The sequence below is a fragment of the Euprymna scolopes genome, chromosome 37, assembly GCF_053919585.1.
Source record: "Euprymna scolopes isolate OS-2025 chromosome 37, ASM5391958v1, whole genome shotgun sequence".
Taxonomy (NCBI): Eukaryota; Metazoa; Mollusca; class Cephalopoda; order Sepiida; family Sepiolidae; genus Euprymna; species Euprymna scolopes.
In genome coordinates, this window is record NC_136518.1 from 10,195,844 (window position 1) to 10,210,843 (window position 15,000).

The following is a 15,000-nucleotide window of genomic DNA, read 5'->3' on the forward strand; positions in this document are numbered from 1 at the left end:
TATTTGGTTTGTAAGAATGACAAAACATTATTACAATGATCCAAACATAATTCTCAATGAAAAACCAAGACACGGAATAATAAAATAATGTTAAAAACTACACATTATTGGTGACTACTCCCTTATTTAAATATATATATATATATATATATATATATACATACATATATATACATACATATATATGCATACACACATACATACATACATATATATATATATATATATATATATATATATATATATATATATATATATTTAATTGGCTATGGAGCCATACTTATAAAAAAAACTACAGCCCTTTTTTAACACTAAACAGTATTTGATAACTTACATGAAACTAAATTAATAAACTATAATATAAGAAAAATCGAAACTAAAATAAAATAAGATAAAAATCATTCGTCCTCAACACTACCACACCCACCTTTATAGTTAATTAAAAAAATATATATATAAATACACCAAGCCTCAAAGGAAAAGAAAAGGAAATGGAAACAACGACAATTGCTCCTGGCGACAATCGGATGCCCGATAGAAAGCGCTTGAGGAAAATATGGCCGACCAACAACTGGGTGCCATTCTGTATAATATGCCTGCCGAAATTAAAAAGACCGCTCGGCAAATAGATATCCAACAAGGTTGGAAAAGGGAATAACTCTGTCGTGACTAATCAAACGTGTCTGAATAATGACTTGCTGCCAATATATATATATATATATATATATATATATATATATATATATATATATATATATATATATATATATATTCTTTTTTTTACACAGTGGTCACCACTTATCAAGGCCCGGAAGCCACTCAGGGATAAGGGTTATTGCAAGTACAATATATATATATATATAATATACCTGCCGAAATTAAAATGACTGTTTGGCAAATAGAAAAGATATCCAACAAGATTGGAAAAAGGAATAACTCTGTGGTGTTTAATCAAACGTCTCTCTCCCCAACCTCTTACTCTCTCTCTCTCTCTCTCTCTCTCTCTCTCTCTCTCTCCCTATATATATATATATATATATATATATATATATATATATATATATATATATATATATATATATATATATATATATATATATATACTCCTGATCAAAAATTCAAGACCACTTGAAGATTTTTAAAACGAAACCATTTTTAGGATAGATTTTAAACTCCTGCTTAAAGTTACCAATACTACAACCTTAAAAAGGTTATGTGGAAAATAAGGTCACATTCCAAACATTTAATTGGGAAATTTACATTTTTTATAAAATGGGGCGTTTTACACTTGATCAAATTATAATTGTAACTTTCTAATAAATTTAAATTAATTTGCTAATTTTAATAAAACGATTATCGTTTCCGAAACGATCGTACACTCAATTTGATTATGTTTGTTTTTTCCTTTTAAAACTAATTCATAATTTACAATTATCGATCGTTATACTCAATATATATATATATATATATATATATATATATATATGTATATATATATATATTGAAACATGTTTATAATATAAATATACTATTATATAAACTATGTACTCAATATTACTCAATATTAATATAGATCTAGGATTATACCCAATGTAGCTTATTATATATCTACAGTAATATAGCTCTGTTCTTTTAAAGTATTAATACATTAAAATAAACTTTGCTTTTTAAACTCCAGGTCTTATTCCCTCTATAAAGTATTATATATGTGTGTGTGTGTGTGTGTGTGTGTGTGTGTGTGTGTGTGTGTGTGTGTGTGTGTGTGTGTGTGTGTGTGTGTGTGTGTGTGTGTGTGTGCGTGTGTGTGTGTGTGTGTGTGCGTGTGTGTGTAGACTACTTAATTTAATCACATAAATTAATATACAAAACGGGTTTATTAGTTAATTACAAAAACTGAAATGCTTCCCATTGGGGGAAACGCATCACGCTTACTTTTACGTTGTTTCATTACCATTTACTTCCAAACATTTTTACACTACGAAAAATAAATAAAAACGGATGCTTTCCATTTTTTCTATACACATATAATACATCATTTTCGGTTTATTTCGTCTCGTTTCGTTTCGTTTCGTTTCGTTCCCTGTTTTAACATGTAAACAATGCATTTCTATATGACACTCTAAATGTACGATTCGTAAACCCAAACATTACGGAGAAAAGGGGGGGTGCATCATATTAATTAACATCTGCTTCTCTTTACAATAAAAAAAGGATTTCTTCCATTTTTTCTTTTTTACACATAAAGATATAATACATCATTTCCGTTTAATTCCGTTTCCGTTCCTTTCGTTCAATGTTATTTTTCACTGTTTCCATTTTTCAGATTTCGTTACTTTTTTTTCCAACAGTTAAATGTTAATTTTCCGGTCAAAATAATTATACCATCGTGATTATCGCATTTCGAAATGTAAAATATCTAATTTATACGAAAATCGATTTGGAACAATTCAAATTATGACTTATTTAAAATATTTACCGACGAAAATATAAACAATGCATTTCTATATAAAACTCTTAACGGCCAATTCGTAAACACATACATTACGGAGTAAACGAAGAAGAAGAAGAAGAAGAAGAAGAAGAAGAAGAAGAAGAAGAAGAAGAAGAAGAAGAAGAAGAAGAAGAAGCCGGCAACAGTACTTGAAAACGAGAATCACAAACATTAAAATTCCTCTCTCCTAAGAATGACAAATATATTTAAAATCAAATTAAATTTTTTCATTGTTTATACGATCCTGAGCAACGCTGGGTAGCTCCGCTAGTATATATATATATATATATATATATATATATATATATATATATATATATATATATATATATATATATTGGGTCCAATATAATCTATAATTAATGTGTGTGTGTGTGCGTGCATTTTTGTGTATGTCCGCAAAAGGCTTTTTTCGTCGGGCTTCTCGGTCTGCTCACTTCTTAAAACTTTTTATATGCTATCTAAATCATAATATCTACGACTGAAGAACGGTGGTTGCGGCTATCTTTAATTTGCCCGACTTTTACGAGCTATTTTCGCGATATCTTTCGATCGCCCCGTCTTTGAAAAGCGAATGAGGGGCGGGGGGAAAGAAACTGACTTGCAGCGCAAACTAGGTCAAACATCACGCGACTTAACTTTCTCGCACCTGTATATTTCACTTTATAAACGTTAACTTATAACAGTCATCATTTTCTCTTCCCTCGTGGCCGAGATGGCTAGGTCTTAGGTTTTTTCCATTTCGCTTCCACCTTTGCGTCAAGGCTTCGGGGTTCAAGCCTACCTTCCTACTAAAACTTTTTTCTTCTTTTACACCTCCAAACACCCGGGCAACGCCAGGTACCCTACGCTAGTCTTCAATATAAATCTCACTTGTTTGTAAAAAGGCATGTGTGTATGTCTTCCTAAAACTTTCGACAGATGCGGCGGATTTTAATGAGATCGGTATCATTTTTAAGCTAGACCCTTCGGACGACAAATATCGAAGAATTAACCAGAATCATTAATTCCTTCATGCTTAACTGAGCAGTTTTCTACAGGTAGGGGCGGTTTTTTCGCTGACATTTTTTGCAAGTCATTCAACCCTCGCGTAAACGACGTCGCATATTTCGCGTCGTTATTTCGATCGCTTGTGACCTCACAACCCCAGTAGGCACATAGATAAGACCGTTTGTTTGTTTTTTTGCTGTTGTTTTTTTTTCACTTCTTTTTCCTCGGGCGCGTTACGGGTTCGAGCTTACTTACTACTCTTATTTTTTTATTTATTTTTTTTATTGCGCTCGCAATTTTCCTTTTTTTTTTTTTTTTGCTCAACCAACACCCTTACACACACGTCCACTTTCTTTTCCGTCTTCGCGCCACAGGTTCGAACCTGCCGACCTACTATAACACATCCAAACACTCGAACAACGTTGGGCACCCAGGCTAGTCTATTATATAAATCTAAGCTGTCTCTTTAAATGTATGTATGTACGTATGTATGCCAAAACTTCCGACAGAGGTGAAAGATTTTCACAAAATCGGTATCATTTTGTAAGCTCGACCCTTTCGGACGACAAATATTAATTCTCTTAACCTGAACTAGGCACTTTTCCACAGGGAGAGGTCGCTTTTTTCGTCGATATTTTCGAAAGTCATCCCCTTTTTTTGTTTGTTTTTCACGTTCTTTTCCTCTTTTGTGTCACGGGTGCGAGCCTGCCTACTACTTTTTTTGTTGTTTGTTTTGTTTTTTTGCTCAACACACACCTAAAAACATCCGGGGCACGCCAAGCACCTAGGCTAGTTAATATATAAATAATTATATTTATATTAAATTGAAGTTCGTGTTTGGTTATATCGAGGAAACACTTCTTTTTCGCTGTATTGAATGTATGCTTATATGTATGCATATTGATTGTATGTTTATACGAATGTATATTGATTGTATGTTTATATGAATGTATATTGATTGTATGTTTATATGAATGTATATTGATTGTATGTTTATATGAATGTATATTGATTGTATGTTTATATGAATGTATATTGATTGTATGTTTATATGAATGTATATTGATTGTATGTTTATACGAATGTATATTGATTGTATGTTTACACGAATGTATATTGATTGCATGTTTATACGAATGTATATTGATTGTATGTTTATATGAATGTACATTGATTGTATGTTTATGTGAATGTATATTGATTGTATGTTTATACGAATGTATATTGATTGTATGTTTATACAAATGTATATTGATTGTATGTTTATGTGAATGTATATCGATTGTATGTTTATACGAATGTATATTGATTGTATGTTTATATGAATGTATATTGATTGTATGTTTATACGAATGTATATTGATTGTATGCTTATAGGAATGTATATTGATTGGATGTTTATACGAATGTATATTGATTGTATGTTTATATGAATGTATATTGATTGTATGTTTACACGTATGTATATTGATTGTATATTTATAAGAATGTATATTGATTGTATGTTTACACGTATGTATATTGAGTGTATGTTTATACGAATGTATATTGATTGTATGTATATATGAATGTATATTGATTGTATGTTTATATGAATGTATATTGATTGTATGCTTATACGAATGTATATTGATTGTATGTTTATACGAATGCATATTGATTGTAGGTTTATACGTATGTATATTGACTGTATGCTTATAGGAATGTATATAGATTGTATGTTTGTACGAATGTATATTCATTATATGTTTATACGAATGCATATTGATTGTATGTTTATACGAATGTATATTGACTGTATGCTTATACGAATGTATATTGATTGTATGCTTATACGAATGTATATTGATTGTATGCTTATACGTATGTATATTGATTGTATGTTTATACGAATGTATATTGATTGTATGTTTATACGAATGTATATTGATTGTCTGTTTATACGAATGTATATTGATTGTATATTTATACGAATGTATATTGATTGTATGCTTGTACGAATGTATATTGATTATATGTTTATACGAATGTATATTGATTGTATGTTTATACGAATGTATATTGATTTTATGTTTGTACGAATGTATATTGATTATATGTTTATACGAATGTATATTGATTGTATGTTTATATGAATGTATATTGATTGTATGCTTATATGAATGTAGATTGATTGTATGTTTATATGAATGTATATTGATTGTATGTGTATATGAATGTATATTGATTGTATGTTTATATGAATGTATATTGATTGTATGTTTATACGAATGTATATTGATTGTATGTTTACACGAATGTATATTGATTGCATGTTTATACGAATGTATATTGATTGTATGTTTATATGAATGTATATTGATTGTATGTTTATGTGAATGTATATTGATTGTATGTTTATACAAATGTATATTGATTGTATGTTTATACAAATGTATATTGATTGTATGTTTATGTGAATGTATATTGATTGTACGTTTATACGAATGTATATTGATTGTATGTTTATATGAATGTATATTGATTGTATGTTTATACGAATGTATATTGATTGTATGCTTATAGGAATGTATATTGATTGGATGTTTATACGAATGTATATTGATTGTATGTTTATATGAATGTATATTGATTGTATGTTTACACGTATGTATATTGATTGTATATTTATAAGAATGTATATTGATTGTATGTTTACACGTATGTATATTGATTGTATGCTTATACGAATGTATATTGATTGTATGTTTATATGAATGTATATTGATTGTATCTTTATACAAATGCATATGATTGTATGTTTGTACGAATATATATTGATTATATGTTTATACGAATGTATATTGATTGTATGCTTATACGTATGTATATTGATTGTATGTTTATACGAATGTATATTGATTGTATGTTCATACGAATGTATATTGATTGTCTGTTTATACGAATGTATATTGATTGTATGTTTATACGAATGTATATTGATTGTATGTTTGTACGAATGTATATTGATTATATGTTTATACGAATGTATATTGATTGTATGTTTATACGACTGTATATTGATCGTATGTTTATACGAATGTATATTGATTGTATGTTTGTACAAATGTATATTGTTTGTATGTTTCTACGAATGTATATTGATTGTATGTTTATACGAATGTATATTGCATGTCTTAAGAATAACCATTTATTTTGATAAAATCGGTCAGAATTCTTTTAACAATTATCTTGTAAAATTTACCTTTTGTTAAAACATAGTATGCATAACATTTGCTTGCTTTATGTGTACATGGTGTCCAATAAATTTTGTTTGAGAACCCTAAAATAATGAATACAGAAGAGTTTTGTTTTGGAGGGTTTGGGTGGGGAGCGTCATTGTCGTAATTGCACTCATTTGAGGAGCAAAAAATAACGAAGTACGCGATAAGTTTTTAATAGAAATTTCATACACTCGGCCTTGGAGAACCAAACGATCTGTTTACTTAGGAAGACACTTTCAAGCATAGAATCTATGTATGATAAAATGGGGGGGGGGGTAGAGAACGAAAATAGATAGTTTCTAGACCATCTCGTTAAAAAAACCAACAACATCTTTAAGAAAACCAAATCAAGTTCTTTATATTATAATACATCTACCAGATTTTACGTATTTTTATTTTTTAAAAAGCCTCGTTACATTCACATTTTTTTTATCATTATTTGCATAGCAAGTGCTCATCTTAACTCAAATCTATGATCACCTCCTTCCCGGACTTTCACAAAAATAGCACTCGACTAGCTACAACCACTATCAACAATTTCCCCCGCTCTCTATCTGTGCCTAAATCTAAACGCAAACCTCATGAAGTCATCTTCTTTCCTAGAACTGCTCGCCCGTGGAACACTGTTCCGCTTACCTGCTTCCCGGCCGACTACAATATTGTAACCTTCAAGTCCAATGTAAACAAGTTCTTGGTGAACTGTATCTTAAGTAATCAAATTCTACCCAACTTACACCATTAACGATTACTACACAACCACCTTACATTAATTGACACTTATCCTCGAGTGGACTTCTCGCCTCTGTAAGTGGTGATTCCTGTGTAAAAAAAACAAAAAGTATTTTTTAGAGATGCTCAAAGAGTTTTTTATTTACAATGTCAATTTTTGAATTCTGACATTGTTGATACTGTTCCAACACGATGGTGCACCTTGCCATTACGTTGTAATCGTGCGAGAGTACCTGAACAGACGCTTTCTCGGGTGATGAATTGGTCGGGGATGATGCGGGTTTAAGTCTCCTTCATTTCTTTGCATGGGATCTCATCAAAGTAAGAATTTGCAAGAAAGAAAAAAAAAACTCAAAGAACGCGTACATTCAGCAGAACAAGGAATAACACCGGAAATGTTTCTTAATGTTTTTAGAGCTGTTAAGGATTTGAAGCTTGTAGAAACAGACATCGAACACGTGGTATGGTATTCGCTCATATGTTTATTCATTTTCCTATGATTAAAAATACGGTGTGGATACCATTACACATAACCAATAAAATTTTATGCATCGTATATTTTTTAAGAAGACTTCGTGGTTTAGTGGGGGATGCCCTTTTCTCTTCCTTGCAACCTCTCTCCCACAGAAGAGACGTTGCAAGCCTGTCTTTGTTTTATCGCTATTTCCATGGCAGGTGCTCGTCTGAGCTCCAATCCCTCGCCCCCCCCCTCGCCAATCTTTCATGAGAAACACCCGTCTGGCTGAAACTACTGTCAATAATTTTCCCCACTCTTTATCTGTGCCTAAATCCAAACGTAGATTCCATGAACAAAGCTTCTTTCTTAGAACTGCACACCAGTGGAACTCTCTGCCGCTTGCCTGTTTCCCACCTGACTACAACTTGGACGTCTTCAAGTCCAACACAAACAAACTCCTGACAAACCGCCCCCTTAAGTAAGACACTCTATCAAAACCCCCAATACTAATGATTACTACAATACTATCTCATTAATTAGTGTACACGCAATAACCCTTATCCTTGAGTGGCGTTCGGGCCTTGATAAGTGGTGACCCCCATGTAAAAAAAGGTAAGCATATTTCAAAAAAGAAAATGTTTTAGAAATATATATACGAAATGCCCTCAATAAGTTTCCAGACTTTTTCGTATAAGCATTTTTAATGATATTACACACATGAAATTCTAGCCCCCTTCGAAGTGATCTTCTCTGGCTGCAATGCACTTGTTATGCCGTTCCAACAACTTCTGGAAGGCTCCATGGACGTCCTCTTGTGTGAGCATGTCAATGACCTTCGTCACAGCCTCTTTCATCTCCTCAATTGTCTCATAATGACAGTCTCTAACGTTTCCCTTGAGCTTAGGAAATAACCAAAAGTCACAGGGGGTAGGTTTGGTCTATAGGGAGGATGAGGAAATGTCTTGATGCCAATTTTGGTCATAACAGCGTCTTTCTTTCTGTTCTTCTCTGAGCAGCACCGCTGGGACAAACTTTACACAAATCTTCAGTATCTTAACTTCCTCGCGAATAATTGTGCGTACAGTTCCCACACTGACATCAAATTGTGCACGTATTGTCTCTATAGATGCACGACGGTCCTTATCTATGAAATTCTTTATTTGGCCAATCAACTTTGGTGTTCTGACTTTCTAACCCATTCCATACCTTTCATCTCAGACACCCCTGCCTTCCTTGAATCTTTTATGCCACTCAAAAATTAATGCTAGATTCATGCAAGATGTTTCAAAAGCAGTATGAAGCATTCCATACGTTTCTGTGGCATTTTTCCCCCAAGTTTAAAACAGAATTTTATTGCATATCGTTCTTCTAAAGTGTCCTCACGTAAAAGTAAATGAAAGAGTTCCGCTCAAAATTGTGTTCAAATTCCCGAGTTCAACAGAAACATTCCCGAGTTCGACAAGATACACCTGAAGAAGGTCGGAGGTTACATCTACCGAAATGTTGTGAAAATAACACTCAAGATGAGAACACTAGTCCGATGAATCCAAATAATACGAAAAACCAATCTTCATCTCAAAAAATTTAGAAACGTCAAGAAAATAAAAGTTTATAGAAAAAAGGAAAATGATTACTCAGCAATATCCAACAATTTTGGTTGCAAATATCCCGTGACATTAATATATATATATATATATATATATATATATATATATATATATATATATATATATATATATATATACTAGCATAGGTGTCCGGCGTTGCCCGGGTATTTGGAGATGTATGTTGAGTAACAAAAAAAGTGGTCAATTTTTTAAAATTTGACCCCTATTATGGCCTCTTAAAATTTATTGTTTTGGGCTCAAATTAAGTTATTAAGTTAGATCCATGTCCAATGAACCTATATCTTAAATTTCAAGTGTTTAGACCCAAAATTGTCGGAGGAGTTTGGTGGAGTTCTCAAAGGTTAAATCGTTAAACTTTGCCCCTTTATCGCCAAATTTCTGGCCGAAAACCGATCATATCGATTTTCCCAAATCTCAGTACCCTGTATATCAAATTTCGAGTCTGTAAACTTAAAATTGTCAGAGTTATTGCGTAGGGAAATGTACACACACAGAAACACAGATACACAGATACACAGACAGACAGACACTTTCACTTTTATATATATATATATATATATATATATATATATATATATATATATATGCTATAACGTTCGCTATCTTGAGTTGAGCAGATTGTAAAGTGATATACAAACTGCCATTAGTGTATTAAGCGATCCTCTTTGTATAAACAAATGGAGCTTCGGCATTTGGACGATGTCAAAACATCGTTAATTCACGAACCGGATAGCAACAGCCGTATAGCGTAATGGTTAGAAGCTTTGACTTTCGTTTGGGTGGTCAGGTTTCGCTCCTGGCTTGAGATAGTATCCTGTCTAGCTGCTCTGATCAGCTATGATACAGCGAAACAGTACTGCATGTAGACGATATATGACGTTGTTATTGTTCAGACTTAAGATAACCAGCGAAGTATAACGGGGTTAATACAAGAGTGCGCAGTACGGAAGTAGAGCATTGTATGTTTTTACATAAGCAGTGATATATTGCTACACAGTCGTGAGCATGTTTCGGTCAGCTAGTTTTTAGAAAAGGTTTCTATAAACTAGCTGACTGAAATATGCTCATGAGAGTGTAGCAATATATTACTGCTTGTATAAATATATATATATATATATATATATATATATATATATATATATATATATATATATATATATATATATATAGTACCCAAGATGGCCGACTTGAAACAACGTGGGGATGGAATTTATTTTCCCCAAACGAACGCCCTAGGTTTATCATGTATAAAATTAACTTTTTGTTGGTAACATCGAATGGAAATAACATCTTACGAATTGATGAGGATAGGAGATTTTTATGAACACATAAAATCATAAAATTACCATCCCATTAACGAAGCGGATGTACCGAAGAAATTCAAGATGAAAATCCAAGTCTTGGAATTTCAACAAAGTTTTCTACTATACATTGAGCTTTACTCGAAATTAACAGTGATTCAGTTTTTATCTCCACCCGTTAAACGAAAATGGTATACATTGAAATTAACAATATTTCAAAAATAAACATTTACAATATATATATATATATATATATATATATATATATATATATATATATATATATATATATACTAGCAGGGGTGCCCGGCGTTGCTCGGGTGTTTGGAGGTGTATGCTGTGCAAAAAAAGCAAAAAAACAAAAATAATGGTTAATTTTTTAAAACTTTGACCCCTATTATGACCCCTTAAAATTTATAGTTTCGGGATCAAATCACTTTATTAAGTTAGATCCAGGTTCAAGGAACCTATATCTAAAATTTCAAGTGTCTAGACCCAAAATTGTCGGAGGAGTTTGGTAGAGTTCTTAAAGGTCAAATCGTTGAAATTTGACCCCTTAACAGCCAAATTTCTGGCTGACACCCGTCACATCGATTTTCCCAAATCTCAGTACCCGGTATTTCAAATTTCGAGTCTATAGACTAAAAATTGACAGAGTTATTGCGTAGGGAAATGTACACAGACAGACAGACACACAGACACACAGACAGACAGACACGTTCACTTTTATATATATATATATATATATATATATATATATATATATATATATATATATATATATATATAGTCTTATTTGTAGTATTCCGAAATATACTGGGGTTATATAATTCGGTAATCGTTCATATACCAATAAATCTTAAGCCAAAAAGAGATTACTTAAACTGTAAGCTACGAAATTATCATATTTCATAATTGAGCATCCATATACTGTTTTAACAAAACCCAAGACTTCAAAGAATAGATTGATAGCAACAAAAAGTGTATTTCATTGTTAGTTATAATTGTTTCAAGACCATTTGGACAAATTCAAACATTATGTCGTTTGAAAATTTTCATAAGAACAGCCTTTCTTCAGACTTATTGAACAAAAAACACTTTAATTCAATAAGTCTGAAGAAAGGCTTTTCTTGAGAAAATTTTTCAAACGACATAATGTTTGAATTTGTCCAAATGGTTTTGAAACAATTGTACCTATTTACTATGCCTCCCCACGGGACAGAGTTAGACACCAGGGTCGTTTTTTAACGTGGAGAAAAGGTACAAAAATAAAAATTGTCTCAGTCGTGAAGGATTTCTCCTCCACCGAAAGAGAACAATAAATGGAAGTGCAGCATCTGAAGAATAGATACTACACTTTGATCTTGAAAAAACAATGAAATACACTTTTTGTTGCTTATCAACCCATTCTTTGAAGTCTTGGTTTTCGTTAAAACAGTATATATATATATATATATATATATATATATATATATATATATATATATATATATATATATATATATATATATATATATATATATTATTTGAGGGTAAACAATTACATATGGTCGCTACAAATAGCCAGCTGTTTCAGGCAAAGAGACTTCCTCAGGCGACCCAGAACCTCTCTACGCCAAAAAGTAAAAACATGTGGAAGTCTCTTTGACTGAAACAGATGGCTATTTGTAGCGACCATATGTAACTGTTTACTCTCAAATAAAACAAATATTTTGCTCTTTTTATTGAGCACTATCTAACAACCTCGTTGTCTTCATTGTGTGTGTGTATACACATACTAATATAAGCTTAGTGAGAGAGTATTAGGTACATTTAAAAAATAAGAGCGTCATATTTATTCAAAACAATATCGGTACCGTCAGTTTCAAATCCAAACAAGTGAGACCAATATCTGGTTGTCTATACCGGATTCTTGTTAGCCTCTCTCTCTCTCTCTCTCTCTATATATATATATATATATATATATATATCCCTCGAAAATGGCATCTCTTTTTCGAGAAGGGAGATGTAGCCAGAGACTGAAGAGAGTCGTGCGTATTTTTGGATTTGAAACCGGCGGTACCGATGTTATTTTGATCTTCTGTAACACATGTAGTATTTTATATGCGTGTATGTGTGCGTTTGTGGTACTGTCGAAACAAAGCAGTTGTGAATATATTGCTTTATCGTTATTGTTAACGTCGGTTTTATACAATTTATCTGGGAACATTTTAAAATAAAAAAAAGTTCATCATTTGCTCCCCCTCCCCCTCCCCCATTTAGCCCCAAAAGTCCCCAGAGGGCGTCAAATTCTGGTGAAAATGAACAAACGGCGCAGTTTTAGGCCTTAACATATGTAAATTTAAGTTCTGCACCATGCAAAAAAAGAAATGACTAGGTCCATCATTTGCTACCCACCCCGACCATTTAGCCCCCAAAGTCACTAGAGGATGTCAAATTCTGGTGAAAATGAATAAACGGAGCAGTTTTAGGCCTTAACATATGTAAATTTGAATTCTGCAACATGCAAAAAAAAAAAAAAAGAAAAACAAGAAAAGAAAATGACTGTATAAGTACTAAAATAATTAAATTTTAAAAAAAAAATCATATTTCTTATTTCGAATTATTTAATCAAGTAAAAATTTCATATTTTATTTGAGTACTAAATTTAAAAAGTTATTCTTGCAAAATTATCTAACAATTTCATAAACAAAAGCATCGTAAAAACTGGATTTCACTTGTAAAATATTATGAATTAAAAAATAGTGATTTAAATTTAGTAATCAAATAAAAAATGGAAATCTTTTAAATTTGGAATATTTTAAGCATTAAGAAAAGAAAAAGCATTGTTAATGACCGTTTTGGTAGAACAAAAAAAAGTTCAATAATATTCGGTATACGAACATGTGAACGAGAAAAAGTGAAAAGATTTCAGGGAGACATTTCCTACATGAGAAGCAAAAATGGTAAAGTTGAGAAATATGAAAACTGTGTTTTACTTACCGGGGATGATTAATCATGATTTCTCGATATGAACCGATATTTCAAAGTTCGATTAGTTTATTCTTTTTTATTTTCTGGTATCTTTTTTTCGTGTTGTCGGTGGTATTAAGCCTGATCCTTCCGCGCATGACAAACTTTGTTTAATGTGTGTAGGTGGTCCCACTGTTGTATTTGCTGCTTCTCCAAGTTTAAGCTTCTTTTTTTTTGTTTTTTGTTTTTTTGTTTATTTAAAAATAAAAATGAATATTATCATTGACATTTTTTTATTTTTTTGTCTCTTTTTTTATTATTCTTTTCTTGTTATTATTTGCTTATGTTTGTTTTATGAGTAAAAATATATCTCGGCCAGAAGAAATGTATTTGGTCAGGTGTGAATTATAAACTCCTTAATTAATCTCCTGGTGGTCAATTAGTTGCATCTTCAGACAGTCAAACCTTTCGTTAATGAGCGTCCGGTGAATCGGTGAGATAAGCTCGACCACATTGTTGGGTAGAATAAGTTGAAGTTGAAGGTCGTCTCTCAGTTCGCAGGTACGGACAGACGGACAGATAGATAGATAGATAGATAGATAGATAGATAGATAGACGTGTGTGTATGTGTGCGCGCGCGTGCGTGCGTGTAAAAGGATTAATGGGTCTAAATTTAGAGAGATTCGGTGTTGAATAACTCGCGCATGAAGATCGTTTCTCTATGAGCAACTTTTTATTTATTTTCTTTGGGGGTGGGGATAAAGGGAGTTTTTAATTTTCTTTTTTATTTTTATTTTTTTGTCTCTCACTTTTCTGACTTTCTTTCTGCCCTCCCGACGAGGGCAGAGTTAGACACCAGGTTGCTTTCTCATGTAGGGGAAAATCCAGCTCCCCAAAAACGAGGAACCTTGAACTGGGACAAGAATTAAAATTGGCTCCGTCTATAAGGATTTCTCCTCATCCACTGACCGATGACGGAACAAATGAAGTGTAGTATCAGAAAAAAATACTATACTTTGCTCCTAGCCCTCCAAAAATATCAAATGCTTGGTTTCTGTAAATTATATATATATATATATATATATATATATATATATATATATATATATATATATATATATATATATATATATATATTGGGAGAGGTGCTAGTCTAGCGGCACTGATGAGTTGTGATACAACGAAACAG

At 31.8% G+C, this 15,000-nt stretch overlaps 1 protein-coding gene across 5 annotated transcripts in view; it reads right to left on the reverse strand.

Annotated features, from left to right (window-relative positions):
* LOC145261075 (uncharacterized) overlaps nt 1-14,874 on the reverse strand; it is a 203,103-nt gene extending 188,229 nt beyond the window's left edge. For all 5 annotated transcript variants that reach the window (XM_080119254.1, XM_080119252.1, XM_080119249.1 and 2 more), the window contains exon 1: nt 13,842-14,874. The gene's annotated coding sequence lies outside the window, so the exon portion shown is untranslated. The remainder of the gene's footprint in view (nt 1-13,841) is intronic.
* Between the last annotated feature and the right edge of the window lie 126 nt (nt 14,875-15,000).